Below are 24008 nucleotides of genomic sequence, written 5' to 3'. Positions count from 1 at the left end.
GGAGGGCATAAGGGTTAGGAACCCAAGGATGAATTGCCATTACTGCTTCATTGATAATCGTCAAGCCTTGAACCAACCAGTATTGTCCAGATGGCTTCTGACTGGAAAAACGGGTGCATTGTAAGGGGAATTGTAGGGAATTAAAAGCCTATGCCTGAGGAACTTGCTGATAGTTGGCTGAAGCCCAAGCAGAGCCTCCTTGTTAATGGGGTAGTGAGGCTCACAGGGAAAATAGGTGGGGTCCTTCAGCCTAATCTGTACTGGAGTTAGATGAGACACTCTGCCAGGAGTTTTCTAATCCCAGACAACGGGGTTTACCTGTTTTCTGATCCAGGGAGGAATTGTAGACAGGTTAGGGTAAAATGTTTGAGAAGGGAAAATGGGCTGCAGGGCAGCTATTAGAGTTGGGTTAGGAGAGATCTAGAGGGAAGCTTGCAGCTTCTGTATAATATCTCAGTATAGGGCACTGAGGCATAATTAGAAAGCTATGTGTAAAAGTAAGGGACCCAAAGCAACAAGGTAAAGGCAGGGTCCGTCTGCAGGTGGTGGGATTGCCTTTGATACCTGTTAGGAGGGGGCTGGTGAGAAGTGCAGGGCCAGGGTGATGAATCAGAGCAGAGAATGTGGCTCCCTTGTCAAGAAGAAAGATGACATTATTAGCTGCCACGTCAAGCGTTACCCTGGGCTCAGCCTCTGTGATGTTGAGGAGGGGGGCCTGGACGAATCCTGGGGCCCGGGCTCGTAGTTAACGATGACCAATGACCGACATTGGCAGCTGGTTGGAGGAGCCATCCTTTTGGCCTTTTAGGAGTCGGGATGGCCTCCGTCCTTGAGGGGAGTGGGGACAGTCATTGTTCCAGTGTCCTTCCTTTGGCAAAGGGGACACTGGCCAGCGGGCACCCTCTTGGCCAGGTAAGGACAATCTTTACTCCAATGTCCTTCCTGTTGACAGTTGTAGCAGGTGTTTGGGCCTGTCTTTGGCTGCCTCCCTCCTCGTGGGCCCGAACCCAGGTAAGGCTGTGAAGGCAGGGTGCTGGCAAGGGCAGCGGCCATTGGCCATTAATTGAGCCCTTCTCTGATCTTTGTCCTGATCCCTTCGTACCCTAGACTCCCTTTCTGCCTCGTTCCTGTTATTAAAGACCTTAAAGGTTGTATCTAGAAGGACAGGGAATGGTGTCTGGGGACCCAGTTCAAGTTTCTGAAGCTTCCTTGTGAAATCTGGAGCTGATTGCCCAGTAAATGTGTGGGGGCAGAGCCCCAGAAAGTAGTTTCCAGGCTCTCGGCCTCACATAGACAGGTGTTGGCTCAGGTAGTAAATGGCCAACTGTGATTGCATGGCCATCAGCTGTGGCTAGTTGGCCGTCAGCTGTAACCAGTGAGCCATTGGCCACTAATCTAACTGCTGTGGCTATGCTAGCAGAGAGAGAGAAGAAGAGAGAATGGGGGCTAGCAAGATGATGGCGGCTGGGCTGGCAAGCGCGGATGACGGTTTGCGGACAGTGTGGATCCAGCCTCCAGTGAGAGTATAGTGCCGCCAGAGAGAATATAGTGGTATGACTCCCCTACCTATGGCTCCGTGGGTGTTCCTTGTTGGCCTCACCATATCCTGCGTTCTTGTGTGGGGAGCGGGAGCAGAGACCCCGCAGGCCTCCCTGCACGACAAATGGCGCAGCGAGCAGGGTATGGTGCTGGCCAAAGCTCTCCCAAGGGCGGTGGAGCAGTTTGTGCGTATGAACACTCAGTCTCAGGAAGACCAGGAGGAGCAGCTGCCGGAGAGCTGGACCCCCGTGGAGGGGTGGCAGGACGTGGTCAGTTCTCCCACCAGCACAGGAAAAGCCATGCAGCTGCTGGAGAGATGGAGCCCCGTGGAGAGGTAGAAAGATGTGGACGGTTCCCCAACCAGCACAGGCCGGAGAAAGCGAAGGTCGTTGCAGCCCTGTGGGCCGGGGAAGTTCCTGCTCAGGCAGCCCGGATGCAGGACTTATAGTCCCAGGAGGTAACGCTTGCTGAGTCCTCCGTGGGAGATGAGGGTGAGGTCCAGGTCATCCCTCACCCCCAGGACAGCCCTGGTGAATGACTATGGACTATGGGGAATTGCCTTCCATCCCTAATTTAATGGACCGCTTGACTGTTTGTTTGGGAACTGTTGTTAGTGGAACTGGGGGATATTTGCTTTTGTCTCTTGACTGGCCGCCATTGAGAATATGTAAGCACCTTGACTGTGAGTCGCTGTTGTTCCAGCAGGGTACCCTGAGAGGCCCAGAGAGAGTGGCGGTGCCCTGAGAGCCCTGGCTGAGTCCAGGAAGTCTGGCTGAGCCCTGAAGATACCCTGGCTGTGCCCAGGAAGTCGGGCTGTTCCCAGAGAGAGTGGCAGTGCCCTGAGAGCCCTGGCTGAGTCCAGGAAGTCTGGCTGAGCCCTGAAGATACCCTGGCTGTGCCCAGGAAGTCGGGCTGTTCCCAGAGAGAGTGGCAGTGCCCTGAGAGCCCTGGCTGTGTACAGGAAGTGTGGCTGTGCCCACAGAGAGTGGCAGTGCCCTGAAAGCCCTGGCTGAGTCCAGGAAGTGTGGCTGTGCCCACAGAGAGTGGCAGTGCCCTGAGAAATCCTAGCTGTGCCCGGGGAAACTAGTGGTACCCTAAGAAGTCCAGGAAGTCTGGCCGTGCCCAGAAGTACTGGTGGTGCCCTGAGAAACCCTGGCTGTGTCCGGGAAGACAGGTGGTACCCTAAGAAGTCCAGGAAGTCTGGCCGTGCCCAGAAGCACTGGTGGTGCCCTGAGAAACCCTGGCTATGCCCAGAGAGCCTGGCTGTGTCCAGAATATTGCATTCACCCCCAGGCTCCTCGCACAGGGCCCCTCGCGGAAGACGCTTGTTGCGTAGATTGTGAGGCGAGAGCCTGTAGGGGTGGAGTGTGGGGGCGGAGCCCCAGAAAGTAGTTTCCAGGCTCTCGGCCTCACATAGACAGGTGCTGGCTCAGGTAGTAAATGGCCATCAACTGTGATTGTATGGCCATCAGCTGTGGCTGGTTGGCCGTCAGCTGTAACCAGTGAGCCATTGGCCACTAATATAACTGCTGTGGCTACGCTAGAAAAAGAGAAGAGAAGAGAAGAGAAGGGGGCTAGCAAGAAGATGGCGGCTGGGCTGGCAAGCGTGGATGGCGGTTTGCGGACAGTGTGGATCCAGCCTCCAGTGAGAGTATAGTGCCGCCAGAGAGAATATAGTGGTATGACTCCCCTACCTATGGCTCCGTGGGTGTTCCTTTTTGGCCTCACCATGTCCTGCGTTCTTGTATGGGGAGCGGGAGCAGAGACCCAGCAGGCCTCCCTGCACGACAAATGGCGCAGCGAGCAGGGTCTCCCGCATGACACCAGTGACTGAGGCAAAAGCTCTTACTTTTATACCTTCCCTTGTCTGTTTGTGTGAGGGGAGCTGGTGCCTTCCTCTGCCTCTTTGGCACAGGCTTTTTTTTTTTTTTTTTTTTTTTTTTTTTTAATTAGTTTCAGGTGCACAAGACAAAGCAAAACTTAGACATTTATCATTTATATCCCTCACACTGTGTGAACCCCCCTCCCCCATCCACTATCCCTCTGTACGTTCCCAAAACCTCTCACCTTCCCCTTATCCCCACCCCCCCGCCCCTCTAGCAACCCTCTGTTTTTCCTCCATGTTTCCAAAACTGTTTCTGATTAGTTCATTCACTTATTCTTTTCTTTAGATTCCGCATATAAGTGAGATCATATGGTATTTGTCTTTCTCTTTCTGACTTATTTCACTTAACATAATGTTTTCTAGGTCCATCCATGTTGTTGCAAATGGTAAGATTTCTTTCTTCTTTATGGCTGCGTAATACTCCATTGTATAAATGTACCACAGTTTCTTAATCCAGTCATCTACTGATGGGCATTTCGGTTGTTTCCAGGTCTTGGCTATTGTATATAGTGGCACAGGCTTTTTGCCAAGCGTGTTCTCAATGATGTTTGTGCTGTGGCTAATGAGGACAAGGAGCATGGTGACAGCAGGGTTTGGATCTCAGCTCTTTTCTCATGGGGTAAGTGAAACAGTCCTTTGGCTGGGAATTTATAGATTAGGCTGAAGAGACTTATTTCAGAGCAGTAGCATCTCTTACTGTCCAGAAATCAAGCAGGAAGGATGTCCTCCACGACAGCCTCCGCCATCCCCTCCAGTCGAGGTATGGAACGCAGTTATAGCTCTGGCAAGATGTGTCTGGCAAAGATGATTGTTGTGGCAATGGGCTGGTGCCAGCACAAATGACTCACGAATGAAGCTGCTGGCTTCACGGCTCAGGTGATTATGCTGAACCCTCCAGGACAAATCAGTGCCAGATGCGCATCTGTGCTCATGGCCACCGGCTCACATTGCTTGCAAATTTGCTGAGATGAAGGAGAAGATTGATCATTGTTCAGGGTCGGGGGGAAGCTGGAAGACGGCCCGAAGTGTTGGAAATCTGGTGATGCTGCCATCTAGACGTGGTTCCTGACAAGCCCATGTGTGTTGAGAGCTTCTCTGACTACCTTCCTATAGGTAGGGGGTCTGTTGGTGCAGCACGTCACAGGTGAGAACGCATAAGGAAACAGTGACTTTGTTTACAAAGGCCAAATTTGGTAAAATTGAAGTCCATGTGTTACATACTGAACTTGGTGTAGTTCCATCAATATTGAGTAGATTTGTTATGTCAAATTTATTTTTTCGTGTATTGAAATGTGAATTCTCACGTTTGAAAATCCTGAGGTAGTTTAAAGAACCTACAGTGAGACGTAAATACTATTGAACACTGTCTTGCTACGGTTCATTGTATCCAGATTCCAGGAAAAATAAATGATATTGGAAGTTGAAAAAAAAAAGAAAAAAAAAAAGACAGGGATGGAGATTTGAGTAAAGACCAAAGAAAAGAAACTGAAAAGCGAGAAAAATAGGACTTAAAAATTGCTGCACAGTGCATATTTCTATGTATTTTAAGAATGCAATTAAAAATAATTATTTAAAGTTGTTATTCTTTTGTTGGACTGTGTAGTTTTGGAAAATATACTGCTCAGAAACAGAACCAAGTAGGCAATTTATTCTACTCGGGTGCCTAAGTTCTTTCTGAATGTCCGATCTTCCTTTACCTTCAAAATATTATATTTGTATAACTCCATCTCCCTAGTTATTTTTTCATTATCTGAGCAGATTAAAAACAATGGTTTGGCATTATCTCATCTCCGTCCAATGTAGTGGGCCCGTACAGGGGGGATGCTCCTGACCCACCAGAGTCCACGGATGAGGCAGTGGGAGTGTTCCCACAGGGCTGGGCACTGAAGGGGGCACTGATGGGAGATTCTAGAAATGAGGACAAAATGGGATAAAAGTGAACTGCTTTAAATTATCGCCATGAGCCAATGTCTCTAAACAATCTCACTAATGACACGCTTCTCCCCGATGGACATTCTAAATGATTGTTACCTTGACCTGAGCAGACTGTTCCCAGAGGCCTGTCAATGAGACGTCCTGACCACGTGCGGTCAGGAAAAATGGTCAGCACAGTGGCAGGAGGTAAATGTCAGCGATTACACTTATATAAACAAGCAAATAGAAATACTAAGTCAAACAAAATAAATCACCTCAAACAGAAAGTCAAGTATCAGAGTGTGTGTCTCTGCCAACAAGGAATGTTTATTTATGCTGAATGCTAGGTGAGTGTGTTTCTGTATTGGCTCTGGTTCCATTGGGAATTCTGTCAGTTAAGATAAGGTCACTACTTTTCGATCATTTAATTTACTCTTTTATGATCATGCCTGTGTCATTGTTACTGTGATTTTAAGATCCCAAATACCATATTTTGGAACCAAGGGTAGAGTAGGGTGATGGGTGGGGATAGGAACCGCTTCCCCCAGGCACACAGGGTCTCTGAACTCCTGTCCTCAGCAGGATGTGCTGGTCACACATGTCCCTTCTGGCTCAGGTTGAAACCTTAGGACTTCTCTACCCTTTGGTCTTCAAACTGGTCAACCCTTGTCAGGGGGGTAAAAACTTTTATGGGATCACTCCTAGATGGTAACATCCAATATACTTTACCCCATACATATGTGTGTTCTCACTGACTCTCGTTTCCTGCCTCCATTTTCATAATCACTCCTGCTCCAATTTACCAAACACAGACACGTACTGTCCTCCAACAGAATCTCCATAGACAACCGACTCTGCATGTACTTATCTCCAGCCTTCAAAAAAAAAAATTTTAATAAAGACAACCAAGATAGCCCAGATACCTTTTCTTACAACCACAGCAAAATTACAACTAATCTACAAAACAACCATTATTGAAAATCGCCTAAAATCTTCTTTTTTAAAAAAATTTATTGGGGTGACAATTGTTAGTAAAATTACATAGATTTCAGGTGTACAATTCTGTATTACATCATCTATAAATCCCATTGTGTGTTCACCACCCAGAGTCAGTTCTCCTTCCATCACCATATATTTGATCCCCCTTACACTCATCTCCCACCCCCCACCCCCTTACCCTCTGGTAATCACTGAACTATTGTCTGTGTCTATGAGTTTTTGTTTCTCATTTGTTTGTCTTGTCCTTTTGTTGTTTTGGTTTATATACCACATATCAGTGAAATCACATGGTTCTCTGCTTATCTGTCTGACTTATTTTGCTTAGCATTACACTCTCAAGATCCATCCATGTTGTCACTAAAGTTCCTATATCATCTTTTCTTACCGCCGAATAGTATTCCATTGTGTATCTATACCACAACTTCTTTATCCATTCATCTATCGAAGGACATTCTGGTTGTTTCCATGTCTTCATTGGAGCACACGTGTCTTTATGTATAAATGTTTTCAGATTTTTTGGGTAGATCCCCAGGAGAGGGATTGCTGATTGCTGGGTCATATGGCAATTCTATTCGTAATTTTTTGAGGAACCTCCACACTGCCTTCCATAACGGCTGCACCAGTCTGCATTCCCACCAACAGTGTATGAGGGTTCCTTTTTCTTCACAGCCTCTCCAATACTTGTTACTATTTGTCTTGTTGATGATAGCCATTCTGACTGGGGTGAGGTGATATCTCATTGTGGTTTTTATTTGCATTTCTCTGATGATTAGTGATGTTGAGCATTGTTTCATATGTCTATTTGCCATTTATATGTCCTCTTTGGAGAAATGTCTCTTCAGGTCCTCTGTCCATTTTTCAACTGGGTTGCTTTTTTGTTGTTTTGTTTCATGAGTTCCTTGTGTATTTTGGATATTAGCCCCTTATCGGAGGCACTGTTTGCAAAAATCTTTTCCCATTCAGTTGGTTGCCTCTTTATTTTGTGGATGGTTTCTTTTGCTGTGCAGATGTTTTTAAGTTTCATAAAGTCCCATTCGTTTATTTTAGCTTTTACTTCCATTGCCTTTGGAGTCAAATTCATAAAATGCTCTTTGAACCCAAGGTCCATAAGTTTAGTACATGTTTTCTTCTATGCAGTTTATTGTGTCAGGTCTTATGCTTAAATCTTTGATCCATTTTGAATTAATTTTGGTACATGGTGACAAATAGCACTCCAGTTTCGTTCTTTTGCACGTGGCTATCCAATTCTGCCAGCACCATTTCTTGTTTTTTCTCCATTGTATGTTTTCTGCTTCTTTGTCAAAAATTATCTGTCCATATTTATGTGGTTTTATTTCTGGGTTCTTAATTCTATTCCATTGGTCTATGTGTCTGTTTTTCTGCCAATACCACACTGTTTTGATTATTGTAGCCCGGTAGTACAAGCTAAAGTCAGGAAGTGTGATACCTCCATTATTGTTCTTTTTTCTTAAGATTGTTTTGGCTATTCAGGGTCTTTTGTGGTTCCAAACAAATCTGATGATTTTTTGTTCTATTTCTTTAAAAAATGCCATTGAGATTTTGATGGGGATTGCGTTAAATCTGTATATTGCTTTGCGTAATATGGCCATTTTAACTATGTTGATTCTTCCAATCCATGAGCATGGAATGTCTTTCTATTTCTTTGTGTCTTCAATTTCTTTCAAAAATGTCTTATAGTTTTCAGCATATAGGTCCTTCACATCCTTGGTTAAGTTTATTCATAGGTATTTTATTCTTTCTGCTGCAATTGCAAAAAGGAATTGTTTTTTGTATTTCTTTTTCTGAGATTTCACTGTTAGTATATAGGAAAGCAATGGACTTTTGTACGTTGATTTTGTAGCCAGCAACTTTACAGTATTCGTTGATTGTTTCTAATAGCTTTTTGGTGGGGTCTTTAGGGTTTTCTTTATATAGCATCATGTCATCTGCAAAGAGTGACAATTTAACTTCTTCATTCCCAATTTGGATGCCTTTTATTTCTTTCTCTTGCCTGATTGCTCTGGCAAGGACTTCCAACACTATGTTGAAAAGCAGAGGTGATAGGGGACAGCCCTGTCGTGTTCCTGAACGTAGAGCAAAGGGCTTCAGTTTTTCACCATTAATAATGAGATTAGCTGAGGGCTTGTCATCTATGGCCTTTATTATGTTAAGGTACTTTCCTTATTTATTAAGTGTTTTAATCATAAATGGATGTTGTATCCTGTCAAATGCTTTTTCTGCATCAATTGATACAATCACATGATTTTTGTCCTTTATTTTGTTGATGTGATGTATCACATTGATGGATTTGCGGATGTTGAACCATCCTTGTGCCCCGGGGATGAATCCCACTTGGTCGTGATGAATAATCTTTTAAATGCATTGTTGTATTCGATTTGCTAGAATTTTGTTTAGGATTTTTGCATCTGTATTCATCAGAGATATTGGTCTGTAGTGTTCTTTTTTTTGTGTTGTCCTTACCAGGTTTTGGTATCAGGGTAATGTTGGCCTCATAAAATGAGTTAGGGAGTACTGTCTCTTCTTCAATTTTTTGGAAGAGTTTGAGCAGGATTGTATTAGATCCTCTTTGAAGGTTTGGTAGAATTCACTAGTGAAGGCATCTGGTCCCGGACTTCTGCTTTTGGGAAGGTTTTGGATGACTGATTCAATGTCGTTACTGGTGATTGGTCTGTTTAGATTTTCCAGTTCTTCATGGTTCAGCCTTGGAAGGCTATATGTTTCTAAGAAATTGTCCATTTCTTCTAGATTATTGAATTTTATGGCATATAGTCCTTCATAGTATTCTTGGATGATCCTTTGTATTTCTGTGGTGTCCGTGATAACTTGCCCTTTTTCGTTTCTGATTTTGTTAATTAGTGTCTTCTCTCTTTTTATCTTACTGAGTCTAGCCAAGGGTTTGTCAATTTTGTTAATCTTTTCAAAGAACCAGTTCTTTGTCACATTAATTTTTTTCTATTGTCTTTTTGTTCTCTATTTCATTTAGTTCTGGTCTGATATTTGTTATTTCCTTTCTTCCGCTGACCTTGGGTTTCACTTGTTCTTTTTCTAGTTCTTTAAGGTGTAACGTGAGGTTATTTATTTGGGATTTTTCTTGTTTCTTGAGATAGGCCTGTAATGATATAAATTTCCCTCTTAAAACTGCTTTCGCTGCATCCCAGAAAATTTGGTAGGATGTATTTTCATTGTCATTTGTTTCTATGTATCTTTTGATCTCTCCTCTAATTTCTTCTTTGACCCAGTCCTTCTTTAAAAGTATGTTGTTTAATCTCCATGTATTTGTGTTTTTTTCCCGTTTTCTTTTTGTAGTTGATATCCAATTTCAAAGCCTTGTGCTCAGAGAATATGCATGGTATGATTTCAATCTTCTTAAATTTGTTGAGACTGATTTTATGTCTCAATATATGGTCTAGCCTTGAGAATGTTCCATGTACACTAGAAAAGAATACATAGTCTGATGTTTTAGGATGTAGTGCTCTATAAATGTCAATTATGTCCATTTCATCTAATGTGTCATTTAGGGCTGCTATTTCGTTATTTATTTTCTGTTTGGATGATCTATCCATAGCTGTCAATGACGTATTTAAGTCCCCTAGTATAATTGTGTTTTGGTCAATTTAGTTCCCTTTAGTTCTGTTAGTAGTTGCTTGGTATATTTCGGTGCTCCCTGATTGGAGTCATAAATATTGATGACTGTTATGTCTTCTTGTTGTATAGTCCCCTTTACCATTATGAAATGTCCATCTTTGTCTCTTGTTATCATTTTCATCCTGAAGTCTGTTTCATCTGATATCATTATGGCTACACCTGATTTTCTCTGGGTACCGTTTACTTGGAGTGTCAATTTCCACCCTTTCACTTTGAGTCTATGCTTGTCCTTGTAGCTGAGATGTGTCTCTTGGAGACAGCATATGGTTGGGTTTAGTTTTTTGATCCAATCTGCTACTCTGTGCCTTTTTATTGGTGAGTTCAGTCCATTTACATTTAGGGTGATTATTGATATGTGAGGATTTCCTGTCATTCTATCTTTAGTTTTCTGGTAAGGCTGTGTCTCCATTGTTTCCTTGCCTTTTTGTTGTTGTCTATTATTTCTGTGTGGTGGTATTCTATGATGTTTCCCTCTGTTTCTTCTTTTATTACGGTGTATATTTCAGTTCTGGATTTTTTTTTTAGTGGTTACCCTTAAGTTTATGTAAAAGAAAGTTTGATATTTAGAGTATTCCATTTTCCTCAGCACGCTTACTTTCTCCATTCCCATATTCTGGTTCAGGCCTTTACTCTCCCCATTTTTATGTTTTGGTTGCCACAAATTGTCCCTGTTGATGGTGGTCGAATAGCCTCCTTTAGGATTTCTTGTAGTGCAGTTCGTGTATTAGAAAATTCCCTCAGCTTCTGTATGTCTGGAAAGGTCTTTATTCCTCCTTCATATCAAAAGGATATCTTTGCTGGATATATTATTCTTGGCTCATAATTTCTCTCTTTCAATAGTTTGAATATTTGGTTCCACTCCCTCCTGGCTTATAGAGTTTCTGCTGAAAAATCTGATGATAATCAAATGGGCTTTCCTTTGTAGGTCACCATCTTCTTTTCCCTGTCTGCCTTGAGGATTCTTTCTTTGTCGTTGATTTTAGACAGCTTCAGTACAATGTGCCTTGGAGAAGGCCTGTTGGGATTGAGGTAATTAGGTTTTATATTTGTTTCTTGGATTCGAGGGTCCAGTTCTGTCCACAAGTTTGGGAAGTTCTCATTGATGATATGTTTGAATATATTCTCTGTTCCCTTCTCTCTTTCTTCTCCTTCTGGTATGCCCATTATTCTTATATTGCTCTTTCTGATGGAGTCAGAAAGTTCTTGTAGAGTTCTTTCATTTCTTTTAAGTCTCAAGTCTCTTTCTTCTTCCATCTGTGTAATTTCCAGGTTTCTATCTTCGATGTCACTGATTCTTTCCTCCATCTGGTCAACTGTACTACCTAAGCTGGTTATTTCATTCTTAGTTTCTTCTATTGAGTTCTTAATTTCCAGAAATTCTATTTGGTTCTTTTTTAAAATTTCAATCTCTTTCGTAAAATGCTCATGTTGTTCTTTGATTGTGTTTCCGAGTTCATTTAACTGCCTTTCTGTGTTTTCTTGCATCTTGTTGAGTTTTTTCAGAACTGCAATCTTGAATTCTCTGTCATTTAAGTCACATATTTCCGTATCTTTGAATTCCTTTTCTGGAGACCTTTCACTTTCTTTCTGTGCTGTCTTGTTGCCTTGGTTATGCATGGCAATTACTGATTTATTATTTCTCTTCCTAGACATCAACAGGAGTGGCTTCTGCAACAGGTTGATAGGAAGCGGTCTTTCTTTTGTTTTCCAGTACTTGTTGGTAGAATGTTTTATTTTTTCTCCAACTGCAGCTTATTTTTCTTCTCCCACATGGTACTGCTGTTTTCTCTGCACTATTCCAGCTTCTCACACAATGGGGGGATTCCCTGGGAGATGGGCTTCTCCTCTGTTAATAGTTCATCTAGGTCACAGGGCGCAGTGTCCCGGTGGGTATGCGTAGAGTTTTTGATGTTCCAAATCTCTTCCAGCTCCAGATTCAGAGCCCATATGTTTCAGCAGTTCTGTTTACTCCTGCAGGGATCCGCCCAGATAGGTGGGGCCAGGGGCGGGGTGAGTTGTGAGAGGTGGCCCAGAGCAATGGCGGCGACCACCACCATAGCCGGTCCTGCTTCCACAGCTCCCTCCCCTCTGCCAGAACTAGTTGGGCTGCGAATCTGTGTCTGCGGTCCACAGTTCTCAGAACAGCAAATATTCTATTCTTTCTATCTGACACTGCTACTGTTCCATTTCTAGCACCGGGCAGGTGGGGGCGGGGTGAGCTCTGTGAGGGTAGAGAGGGGGCGGCTAGTCTCAGTGCCTAAGGCTTCCGTTCTCTGCTCGGCAGTGAGGGCTTAAACCTCCATTTTCAGCCTTCTTCCCTCAGTCTTTTCTCCGAGGTCTCTGCCGTGAGCATTGTGTTCAGTCGTGTTGTATTACAAATAGAATTACCATATGACCCAGCAATCCCTCTCCTGGGTATCTACCCAAAAAATCTGAAAACATTTATACATAAAGACATGTGTGCTCCAATGTTCATTGCAGCTTTGTTTATGGTGGCCAAGACATGGAAACAACCAAAATGTCCTTCGATAGATGAATGGATAAAGAAGTTGTGGTATATATACACAATGGAATACTATTCGGCGGTAAGAAAAGATGATATAGGACCATTTGTGACAACATGGATGGATCTTGAGAGTATAAAGCTGAGCGAAGTAAGTCAGACAGATAAGCAGAGAACCATATGATTTCACTGATATGTGGTATATAAAACAAAAACAACAAAAGAACAAGACAAACAAATAAGAATCAAAAACTCATAGACACAGACAATAGTTTAGTGGTTACCAGAGGGTAAGGGGGGAGGGGGGTGGGAGATGAGGGTAAAGGGGATCAAATATATGGTGATGGAAGGAGAACTGACTCTGGGTGGTGAACACACAATGGGATTTATAGATGATGTAATACAGAATTGTACACCTGAAATCTATGTAATTTTACTAACAATTGTCACCCCAATAAATTAAAAAAACAATTACATTTGGCTTCTTCTCAGGCTCATACTAGACCTGAGGTGAACTCACACTAACATTTGCTCATTTGAGGCCTTAATAAAAGTGGTAACGCTCAGTGAGACCCATTTATTCTCAGCGTTTCATGCATTGACACAAAGCCTATAAAAGAGTTTTGCAAATCAGATGATCCTTGAGTTTCTATTAATTGTAAGTGAGTCGTATACATCAGCCCCACGGTATTTGGGGACAAGATACCCTACATTTCTTCTGTTTCACTCATTCTGTAAAACTGGTTCTGCCCTGCGCTCCTGGGTGTTGGCACATTAACCTCATGCATGTGCTTTGGACGTGAACCTCTTCTTCCTTAAGATCAGGCCAAAGCCCACAAATTGGGCAGGGAGGTGCTTTTCCCGTCCAGAGACTTCAGGAAAGGCCGAGGTCTTGGGGACATCTTGATGCCATAGGCCAACATCTTGGGGACATCTTGATGTCCATCGTTCACGGTATCCAGGCCGTTCCAAGCACAGGCGTCTCCCATGCCTGGGGCCACACTGGTGTGGAGATTTCACTGCTGTGTCCCATGTACAATGGGAATCGCCCTGTGGATATCGTGAGGCCTGAATGAGTTACAGTGAGGAATCCTCAGAACAAGGCTGGGCACAGAGTAGGTGCTCCGAACATGTCAGCTCCAGCCAGTCATTTATAACCTGAGAAAGGTGTTCTGATAAACCTTGAAGGACTTCTGGTACCATTATAGACCACTGAAAACTCTGCTTCTACTTCACGTTCCCTAAAACGCCTGGAGATACCATGTTGCGATGTGAAGCAGAAGGCCTAAAATAGGAAATAAAGCACTTTTTTGATCCATGCTTCCTGGATACTTTTTCTGACCCCTTCTTGAAGGAGTCTTATTGAGAAAATTTACATAGAAGTTGTTTCTCGAACATATTTTATATACTGTTGGCCTGTTAATCTTCTCAATACCCACCTCCAACCTCTGTTAGTTGTTTTCCACATTCAGTAAAACATGAATAGCAAACTGTCGTAGAGCATTTACTCATGACGGGCACTGGTACCTGCTCTCTTAATCTTCACAGAAACCAAAAAGTAAGGTGATGATGACATTTATTCACCAAACAGGGGCACTTTGGAAGGTGAAAGAGGTCACTACCTGGACGGAATGCCAGGAGAGCAGCATGAACCGGGTTTCTCCTGAGCAAACTGAGATGTGTGGTCACCCTCCCCATGAGGTGGGCATCTCATTTCTCCCCAACTGCGGACAATGGCACAAGAGAGGTCAAGTAACTTGACCAAGGGCACACAGCTAGGGGGTGGCAGAGCCAGTAAGGGGCCAGGCTTTCTGGCTCGAGAGGCCCTCTCAACACTATCGGCCTCCTCAGCCTGACCCTTGTGGACTTTCACTGTATGGTTCACATGGATCCTGTGACCTTGACCTGCACAACTGCCCTGTGTGAACTCCAGGTTGATTTCTGTGCAGGCCGCACAGTTTTCAGCTCAAGGCCTTTGCTCCCTGTGATGCTCCTGCTCCACTGTCCTTGCCTCAGTCCCCCTGGTTTGACCTCCTTATGCATTCCTGACGCCACATCAAAGACAGCCCACTTCTTATGTCCTTTCCTGGCCCTGAATCTCTGGGGATCTCCTTCCCAAGACCCCATGGCTCTCCGTGTGCACGTCTCTCCTGCAACCAGGCCCAGGCCCCTGGCTCTTTCTCCGTGTTGTGGTCCTGGAGGGCGTGACCTGTGCCCTCTGGTCTTTGTGTGACAATAGTGATAGAAGGTGCTTAACTAATGATTGTGTAACTGCTCATCAGGATGGATTGTGAGTTATTACATGTTTTATTCTTGGGTCTATTCCGACAGAGAATGTCACTTGAAATTGAATGTCTAATGAAGGCAAGGCTCAAACACAACATGAAGCCTAAACCCAGGCCTCAGGGTGACATCCTGGTGGTAACACCACGTTGTTTATGTTCCTGGAGAGGTTTCGGAGTCACCACAGGGAGGGCGCAGGTGACGACAGGAGGAAGCTGGAACCCTGTCACCTAGGGCCTGGGCCATCTCAGTCTGTCTGTTCCTGAGAAGTAAACACTAGCTCAATCCACTCTAACCTGGGTGCATCTAATGACTTGGACAGGGAGTCAGATTTGGAAGCCGAGCCTGGATCAGGAGTCACCTCCAGCTAATTCTTTTTGGCTTCTTCTCCAAAACCCTGAACTTTACACGACTTAACATTTCCACAAAATGTGTGGTTAAATATATGATCTCAATACACATGTGAGAACTCACATGATTAATTAGGTATCTACTGAATTACTAAGTTCCCTTTCTCTTCCTGCTCACATTTTATAGCGACAGTTCAGAATGTGAACCTCTGGCCCCTAGGACCATTGCAAGGGGAATATGGAGAAACTGATATAAATGATTTCACGGTTACAACCATGATTCTCGCCTGCAGCTCCTTCCTGCAGGTTCTTTCTGAAAGGAAAACCTTTTTTTTGGGCCAATGTCCAAAGGTCATAAAAATGTGTTTTGATATAGGAATGAGTGGGCTATTCAATTTCCTGTTCTTCATTTCGGGGAAATGTCCTAGTTGTTTTTCTTTGGTGACTTTCTTCCCACCACAGTGTCTCTCCGTCTAGAAGCCTGTTAGATGGACGTCCTACATGGAAGCTTTGCGGACTTTTATTTCTCACATATTTGTGTTCTTTCTCCTCCCACTACGAATAAATCACTTTGGTTACACATATTACTTGTCTTCTAATCCCTTATTATCTTTTCCAGCTGTCGTATTGCTAATTTTTCCAGAGCTGCTTATACTTTGAATGTTTATTAACCATAAAGAGAGTAACAGATCTTAGTAACCTGAGCTTTCTGAAGACCCAGGAAAGTGTCCCATGAGCGAACGAGACTGGCCCAGGAATCTAGACCAGTCTCAAAAGAATATGAGTCTATTTAGAACTTTCTTGTCTCTTTATCTCTTCCCTTTTAAGCCCTAAATCTGTCAGAAAATATGGTTATCAGGTGGGATAGAAAAAGGGAAGTAAGGAGAGTGGAGATGGAGTGGTCTTAATTGTCAACCATTGTGAAGTTTTAATTCTTATCCAGGCCAGGATATGCTAATCTCTAAAGGGAGACGTTGAACTTCATACCATAGGAATGGAGAGCCATTGAGAGTCGGCTTTAAGTAAGCTTATGACAATCCGAGCTTTGAATCACATCACTGTATATGAATACAGTTCTGTATGCAGTCAGCTAGATTTGAACCACGGGGATAAATAAAGATAATTCAAATGAGCAAATCTTCAAATCTTTTATCTCCAGTGAGCTTTTTCTCAGAAGGTGGCAGAGGATATGCTCCACCCAAAAAATATTGTCATTCAGAGTAAGATGGATGCAGGGAGACGGTATCTGAGGAGCAGAGCCTGCAGAGACAGCAATTATGCCTGTGCAGGGAAGGCATTAGAAGCCTTAGGTAATGTCAAGAGACCCTGCAGAAGTCAATCCTTTGTACTTGGTTAACTCAGTTTGTGAGCCTGATCCAGAGTTTCTAAAAAATTACTGATATCTTCAACAAAGGAAACCCAGGCCTACAATAGAACAGAGAGCTGCTCCAGACATAATTTGATTGTCAGCTGTCAACACTCTGGGAGAGTGTGTCCAGGGAAGACGGAAACACAGGCCCTTCTGTCACCTACAGCTAACTTCCTGCTGCCTCTCAGAGAGCTACAGACTGTGCAGTCTTTCAGTGTGCTTTTGGTAAAATATGCACAACATAAATTCACCATTTCAACCTTATTTAAGTGTACAATTACTTGCATTGAGTACATTCACAATCTCTTACTATCCATTTCCAGAAATCATCCCAAACGAAGACTCTAGCCATTAAACAATCACTGTCTAACCTCTCCTCCAGCGCCAGTCTTTGGAGTCTTGCATATCTCACCCCTGACTCTGTGAGCATCTCATGTAGGAAAATGCCCTGTATGAGTTCCTAACTTTATTAGTTTTATAACAGTGAAACTAATGAATGACCTTCAATTGCCAGGCTTGAAGGGCTGTAGAAGTAGCCAGGGAAAGGTCTCCAGGTGACCACTTTGGTGATGCTGGCAGTTGTCTGACTGTCGTGAACAGTCTTGTTCCCCCCTCCACTTCAGTGGTGGCCTCCACAGTCACTGGGTGTCTGAACCCTTAGGAGGCAAAGGTGAGGAAATGAGACTGCATGGGTTCTACCCACAGAGATACCCGTGTATTTGTCCTGGAGTGAGGCCTGGGAAACACTTGCTTTTGAAATCGGCCCTGTTGATTGTAACACAGAGCCAGGGTTGAGGAGCAGTGGGTGGGACTTTCTTCATCCCACATGCAATGGTGGGAACAGTCTTTCCATTTCTGGGGGCTAGTAAGGACAGAGGGAAACGGAACCTGTAAACCTTCCAGGATAATTTCCACCCATTGGGGTGCTCAATACATGTAATCTCTTAAGTGTTTTAGAAATAATAATAACTGATAAATTTTTTTTATGTTATTACTTTTTTCAATATGTTCTCAAACAATACTGAAAAATGAACATTAAATCACAGAAAGATAAAGTGACAACAGAGTGATGACTGCCTGTCTATGTGTGTAGGTCAGTGTATGTGTCTGGGTGTGTCTGTGTGTGTAAAAGTGTGTATCATTGTGTGTGCCATTAGGTGTAAACATACGTCTGTGTATAAAGGTTTATTTTATGGTATGAGAGTCAGGGAGGGCTTCACAGAGGACTAGACGTGAAAGGGGCCTCACAGATGAGGTTGTCACTGTCCTGTGCAGGGAAGGTTACAGAGGCAAAGGGAGAACCACGTGTCCTGGTGCACTGGTGTGACCCACATAACACATGGGTGAGTGGCACACAGACAACTATGGCTGAGCACAGAATCCTGGTGAGCAGGGAGAAGAGGTCGGAGGGATGCCAGGGACGGGTCGTGCCAGGCCTTGTGTGCGACACCAATGGTGGGCCTGGTCCTCCCAGCGATTCCAGTCTGGGTCTCAGGGGGTTGCAGGAGCTCCGTGTGTGCACCATGCATAGTATGCAAACTGAACGTGCAATGTGTTTCAGAAAATGGGGACCAGTTCCAGTGCACATGTTTCCTGATGTGATTAAGAATACACAACTGTTGTAAAAGAATTGGAGACACCGATAATAGTACATAACTGTTATCTTCTATTTGCTCAATCACAGTTTGAATAAATATCCCTATTATAATTGGAGAATGGGCTTAGGACTCAGAATAAGTCCTCGTGCTTGACACATTCAGAAACACATGTCGTCTAGCATTTCATGGTCACAGGCGTAAGATCCGATTCACATTTGTTTTAGGAGGGTCACTGTGATGTCCATGAGTAGGGGGTGCTGCGGGAAGGGTATCAGGACCCCAGGAGACCCCTTGGGAGACTTTGGCACCCGCCAGGCAGGACTAGGAATGGGCCGTGATGATGGCTGTGTGGGGGGAAAGGACAGGAGCTGAGTGTGGCTCTGGAGGTGGACGGGGCAGCACTTAGCCGACTCTTAGATGTCAGGAGGGAGATGAGCTGCAATAGGGTAATAATAGTCCCCCGAAAGATATCCACATCTGAAACCTGGAACTTGTGATTTTTCCTCCAAGGCAAAGAAGGACTTTGCAAAGGTGATAAAGTTACAGATTTTGAGTTAGGGAGATAATCCTGAATTTTCTTCTGAATTCTACATGAAGGAGGCAGAGGGAGATTTGCACACATGGAAAGAGGAACGCAATGTCACTACATGGGGCACTGATTATAGTGATGTGGGCACAAGACAAGGCATGTCACCAGCCTTCCAAACTGGAAGTGCCATGAACAGATTTTCATCCTGAGTTTCCAGAGCCAGCGTTGCCCTCCTGACACTGTGCGTTCGGCAGACTGTTACGCATTTTAGCCTTTTGTCCTCCCCATGTTGAGAAAATAAGGTTAGTCACCTAGTGTGTGACGGTGTGTTACAGCCGACCCTGGAAATGAGTCCGGGGGTCTCTGATGTATCCAAGTTTTCTGAGTCGCCTCCATTAGCCTGAATGGGGGCCGTGGTGGAGGCATCAGCAGGGGACAGACACTGTGTGGATTTCACAGTTCCCTCGGAAATAAGTGCAGATTGCTTGAGTGGCGTTGTCCAGACGGCAGCTGGAAGCTTGTTTGTGCATCTTTAGGGACATTAGGGTGAAGCAGTGGCCGCGTGGTGCAGGCCGTGAAGAGCAATGTGAGTGTGCAGAGCGACATGAGCTCGCTGGAGGCTGAACCCTGAATTCACTGCAAACTGAGAAGGGACAGAAAACAAGTGATACGGGACCATACTAGGACTGAAGCACAGTGAAGGGGTGAGGACCAGGCAGGTTGTTCGTGGCTATGATGGGGTTGGAATAGCAGTGACGCTGCTGGCTGGGAACCACGTGACCGGCCAGACAGTGAGGCTGCGGGTATCCCTCAGGTCAGGCCCAGGAGCAGGAACCTTGTGGTTGCTTTCTACCCCTAACCATCCTTTTCACTCATGGCCCTGCGACTGGGAACTCTGTAAAGTAATGCAGGATGGTCCTGAGCCAATATTGCCTCTTGTGGTCCCTGCACCTCAGGCCAACATGGGTACCTGGACACTGGGTCCCTGAAATGTACTAGTGACAGCACCCAATGGCCACTTCATGATGAAACCACCCCATCCAGACCAGAGATTATTGGATGATGAAAACCACACAGAGAAGTGCAGGGCGAGTGATTTATTGAAGCAAGATGTTGAAACCTTTACATTTTCTGGGAAGATCAGGTCACATGCAACGTCAGAGGTCCTTGTGTGTGAGATTCTTTTCAATCTAGGAGTCACATGTGGACCATGCCTTTATCTGAAATAGGAGAAGAGAGAACGAGTAGGTCAGTCATGCTGCTCCCGGACATGACATGTTAACACAGGCTCAAAACCAGGATGTGGAAGAAATATTTCAACCAGCAAAGGCATTGGAGGGCCCCAGGCAGGACAGCAGTGCGAGCGGTGAACTCAGACGACCTGGTCCACTTACAACAAACCATGCGGGTCAGGAAAGAGCCATGTCCACAGCGTGGCAAAGGGACCCTGAGGGACTCAAGAGTGGGACTCAGGATTCTAATGGACGGAGGAGCAGGTTGAAGAGCAGCGCAGGATTTGCTTTCTCTGAGCCTGAGGTCCCAGGACTGTGCTTTTTCACTCCGCGGTGGACATGGGGTTGAGAGACCAGGACAGGGGTGGGAGGGGTCTGGGAAGTTCTGCTTTCAGATTTCCAGCCTGGAGGTGTCGTAATTCAACATGAGGGCACATGTGCTTCTCCGTTTGAGGACCAGCTATCATGGAAATTGCATAAACTTGACTGAATCCAGCAACATTGGGCTGAGACACCTTTAAACATCTGATTTCTTCATAAGGACATGATTTAAGTGTTTCGGTTTCATATGAGGCTGCAGGAGCCATCACAGGGGGTGGCTCTATTCACGGGCAGTGATACGTGATGGGTGGGAAAGTGGGCAAAGGTACGAGGGGTGGGCCTTGGCTCTGCAGAAGCTCAGAGACCCCAGCCGGTGACCCTCCATCAGGACAGAGGCGGGGGCTACTTCCCTCCCTCCCTCTGTCTCCCCTTCAACATTCCCACACTCCCCATGAGATTCCCCAGTGCCTGGGCCCCTGGGTGAGGGGAGCTCAGACCCCGACAGCTCCTGGGCAGGGAGGCAGGCAGCTTTGGGCGTCCAACATGGCTGCGTGGGCCCCTGGTTGTCCTCCCCCTGAGGACACTGAGGGGAACCTGGCGCCCAGGGAGGTGACCTGAGAAGAGGGATCAGGCCCAACTCTCTGTGCAGCTCAAGCACAGCTCAGCAGGTATAATGTTCTCATCCACCCTGAGGCCAGGGTTCAGCCTCTCACACGTGAGCAGGGGGCATGGGCCTCCACCTCCTGTGCCCTCACAGAGCAGATGCCAACCCTCCTCCGGGCTGTGCACTGAGCAGAAGCCTCTGTGCAGAAAGAAAAGAATTTACCATAAAACTTAGAAATTTCTCTCGGTGTAAATAGGATATGCCGTTAGTTACTTCTGTCTTCACTCTCACCACATCCTGAGCAGCTTCTGGAGGTGGATTAAAAAACTGAAGAATGCCCTCATAGGTGGGTACAGAATCCAAAAGGAAGCTTCTCGCTAGACTAACAAGGGATGGACACACATTTGCATTGGCTGGAACATAAGAAAAAGAAATACAAGTGATATAAAGAAAGTCCCTTTTCCTCTCTGATGTTAGACCTGGACAGGAACCCAGTGCTTTTATGATCTCATCACACAATTGTGCCAATGACCATGCAAACCCTAGAAGTCTGACTACCTCAAGGTCACAGAGCAAGGGAGTCCTGCAAAACAATTTGAGGGATCCCTAGTTCAGTTTCTATTCTTTCTAAAAGACACTAACTGTTCTCCACATCTCTCCTGCTGTGCTGAAATTCACCTTCCCTAGATTTCAAAAACGAAGGTTTGCCTTTCCGTAGAATGACACCTTCTTTGTTCTTGGATATTGAGGAAGAGGAGATTGTAGTAATCAATCTTTCAAGTGAATGGTAGAGTCAGATCTCACCAGAGATCATAGAAGGGGGAATAAATCTGGAGAGAGGTCAGTAAAACTGTTAAGTATTGGAAGATGCTCTTTGGAAACTAAATTATGCAATAGAATTATGTCATTGGATGCAGACATAGCTACAAAGTTAAAAAATATGGGTTTAAGTTTAGCACATCTGAAGCTTATACACAAAAGTATGATTGGCTCTTTTATTGTGCACTGATGTACAGAATTCCTCAGAGAGGGTGGGAGGTGGGAACTCAGAGTTATTTTTGACCCAAGGCAATTGTGCTGAGACCTGAAGTAACCGCTTCTCCTGGTCTGGATTCTCCATCCCCTCAGTCGTTGAGTCACCTGCAGCCTGGAAAGTGCCCTTCCAGGCTCTCATCTGACCCTAATCAGACAGCACGGGGAGGACGAGGAGGCTCTGAGAGTCAGATGAAAGAGAAAGACTCCAAAAGACGTGGGTCAGGATTGAGGGCAAGGAGACACACAAAATGGTGTTGGATGGACGGCTAGAGTTAGATCAGAGCGATGGCGATGGAGCCCTAGCGATTGCTCTGGTTCTGCTCCCATTGTGCTCGTGCTCTCAGAGGACGAGCAGGGATTGCGGGTAGAGTGCTGCTTATTGGCAGAGCCCATTGAGATTTATTATTCAGAATCGGAGGATGCTGGTTCTCCTTGAACTAAGAACTAAAACCCTCCAGCTGTAACATTTTGTGTGTCTGAAGCTATGAATCACCAGCTGTGGGCTGACCTGGCACCGTAAAGACCCCGGGCAGGAGAAGGTCTGATGACTACTGGATAACGACTGGGTACTGACACCTAGAGCTGGTCTCTGGACCTACTTAACATTACTCCACTGTCGTAGCTGGTCTTGGTGGTGGCTGTGAAACCCAGTAAGAGGAGACCTGGAGACTAAGCATTGTGTTCAAGGTCACAACACTGCCAAGTGGCAGAACAGTGATTCACATCCCAATTTAATTCTGTCCTGTGGCTTCTGAGAACATGATCACAGACACGGAGTGAGGCTTCAGATGGAGAACTCTCACATGTGCCTGCAATGCTATTTTTAAAATGAAAGTTCCAGAGTATTGGGAATTGAGTATATGAACACTGAGCTTTGGGGGACTGGGTCACAAGAGGTGGAAAAGGTTTGAATTGGGATCTGTTCACCCCCTTCCCCAAATAAGTCATGTAGTTCAGATCAGGTAACTAACCAGCGCAGATGCCAGTCTGGTTAGCAATGATACTCACCCTCGTAGCAGCAAAAGGCCAGAGTGACCAGCAGGACAGGGAAGAACAGCCTCATGGTTTCTTTTGCTTTGAGTTTTCAGCTTTAGCAAAAGATGAGCAATTACAGGAGCTGGACTCAGGAGCCTGGGAGCCCAGGGCTATTTGTAGCTAGTGAGCCTCCCTGGTCCTGCCCACAGAGGGCGTGCAGGTCACAAGGCCTGGTGTCCAGCCCTCCCTTCCTCCCTGAGGGCTGATGCCACCATCCATGTCACATACCTCAGTGACAGGTCAAAGCTGCGTGTTGCTGGCGCCATGCTCCTCACCTTTGCAGCAAAGCTGAGGTTGTAGCTTTACCAATGTATAGTCAGTGAACTGATGGGAGCCCCCCTGGAATGAAGCTCCTTAACAGAAGCTGAGTGTCCGATAAGCTCATCTTTACTTATCATCGTGAGTGGCACCGTGAAGGATCATCAAATATGCCCGGAATGAATGAATAAATATTAGTGACAAAGCACTAAATCTGGTTGGGGTGAAAACAATCAGTGGTTTCATGTCCCAACAGAAACCAGTGCCAACAGGGAGACCACCTCCGCCAACGCACTTCCTTCTCTAACAGAATGTTTCCAACGACATCAAGAGAGATTTCCTATCAAATCAGTGCTAATCCGATCAAAAGAAGCCCCCGTTCACTTCCCGTGTCCAATAGGAGGGTCACACGGGTCGTCAGGGACCCAGCAGTAGAAGCGCCCAGCGGGCAGCTCTCAGCCTCCCCGACCATAAGCGGGTGCTCTATGGACAATTCGGGGATGGGGCCACGACAGTTCTGAGGAGAGGCATTAGCAAGTAGCCTGTTACAGGGCAGCGGGCTTGACAACCACTCAGAACAGGCAGAACTTTGACATGAAGAAATGTTGGGAGGAGGGATCCGCGGCAACAGCGTGAGGGACCAGACAGCTTAAGCCACGTGGCTTGTTGGGAACACAGGTCCCAGGTTTCCCTGAAACGTACAGGACGCCTGGTGGGGGAGGGAGGGCTTTGTGCCTGGAGAGACAGCATGGGCCACAGCAAGCAGTTTCCTTTGTATCTGTGGGCAATGCAGGCAGAGTGGATGGCTGAGGTCAGACACACCTAGAGTTTTGCCCTGGTGTTTTCTTGCTGTTATTCAGATGTGAAGTAAAAATCACATGGGATTTT

General features: G+C 45.4%; 1 long non-coding RNA gene across 1 annotated transcript; it reads right to left on the bottom strand.

Moving 5' to 3' along the window:
• Positions 1–19717: 19717 nt before the first annotated feature.
• Positions 19718–22955, bottom strand: LOC148755982 (uncharacterized). The gene is made up of 3 exons (XR_016018495.1): positions 22836–22955; positions 21015–21205; positions 19718–19855 (listed from the first exon to the last, which is right to left on the bottom strand). It is a non-coding gene; the product is annotated as an uncharacterized LOC148755982 (long non-coding RNA).
• Positions 22956–24008: the final 1053 nt, after the last annotated feature.

Source organism: Rhinolophus sinicus, chromosome 14 (genome assembly GCF_057876585.1).
Source record: "Rhinolophus sinicus isolate RSI-liver-muscle chromosome 14, RSI-T2T, whole genome shotgun sequence".
In the NCBI taxonomy this organism is placed as follows: domain Eukaryota; kingdom Metazoa; phylum Chordata; class Mammalia; order Chiroptera; family Rhinolophidae; genus Rhinolophus; species Rhinolophus sinicus.
This window is presented reverse-complemented; position numbering and strand designations above follow the sequence as displayed.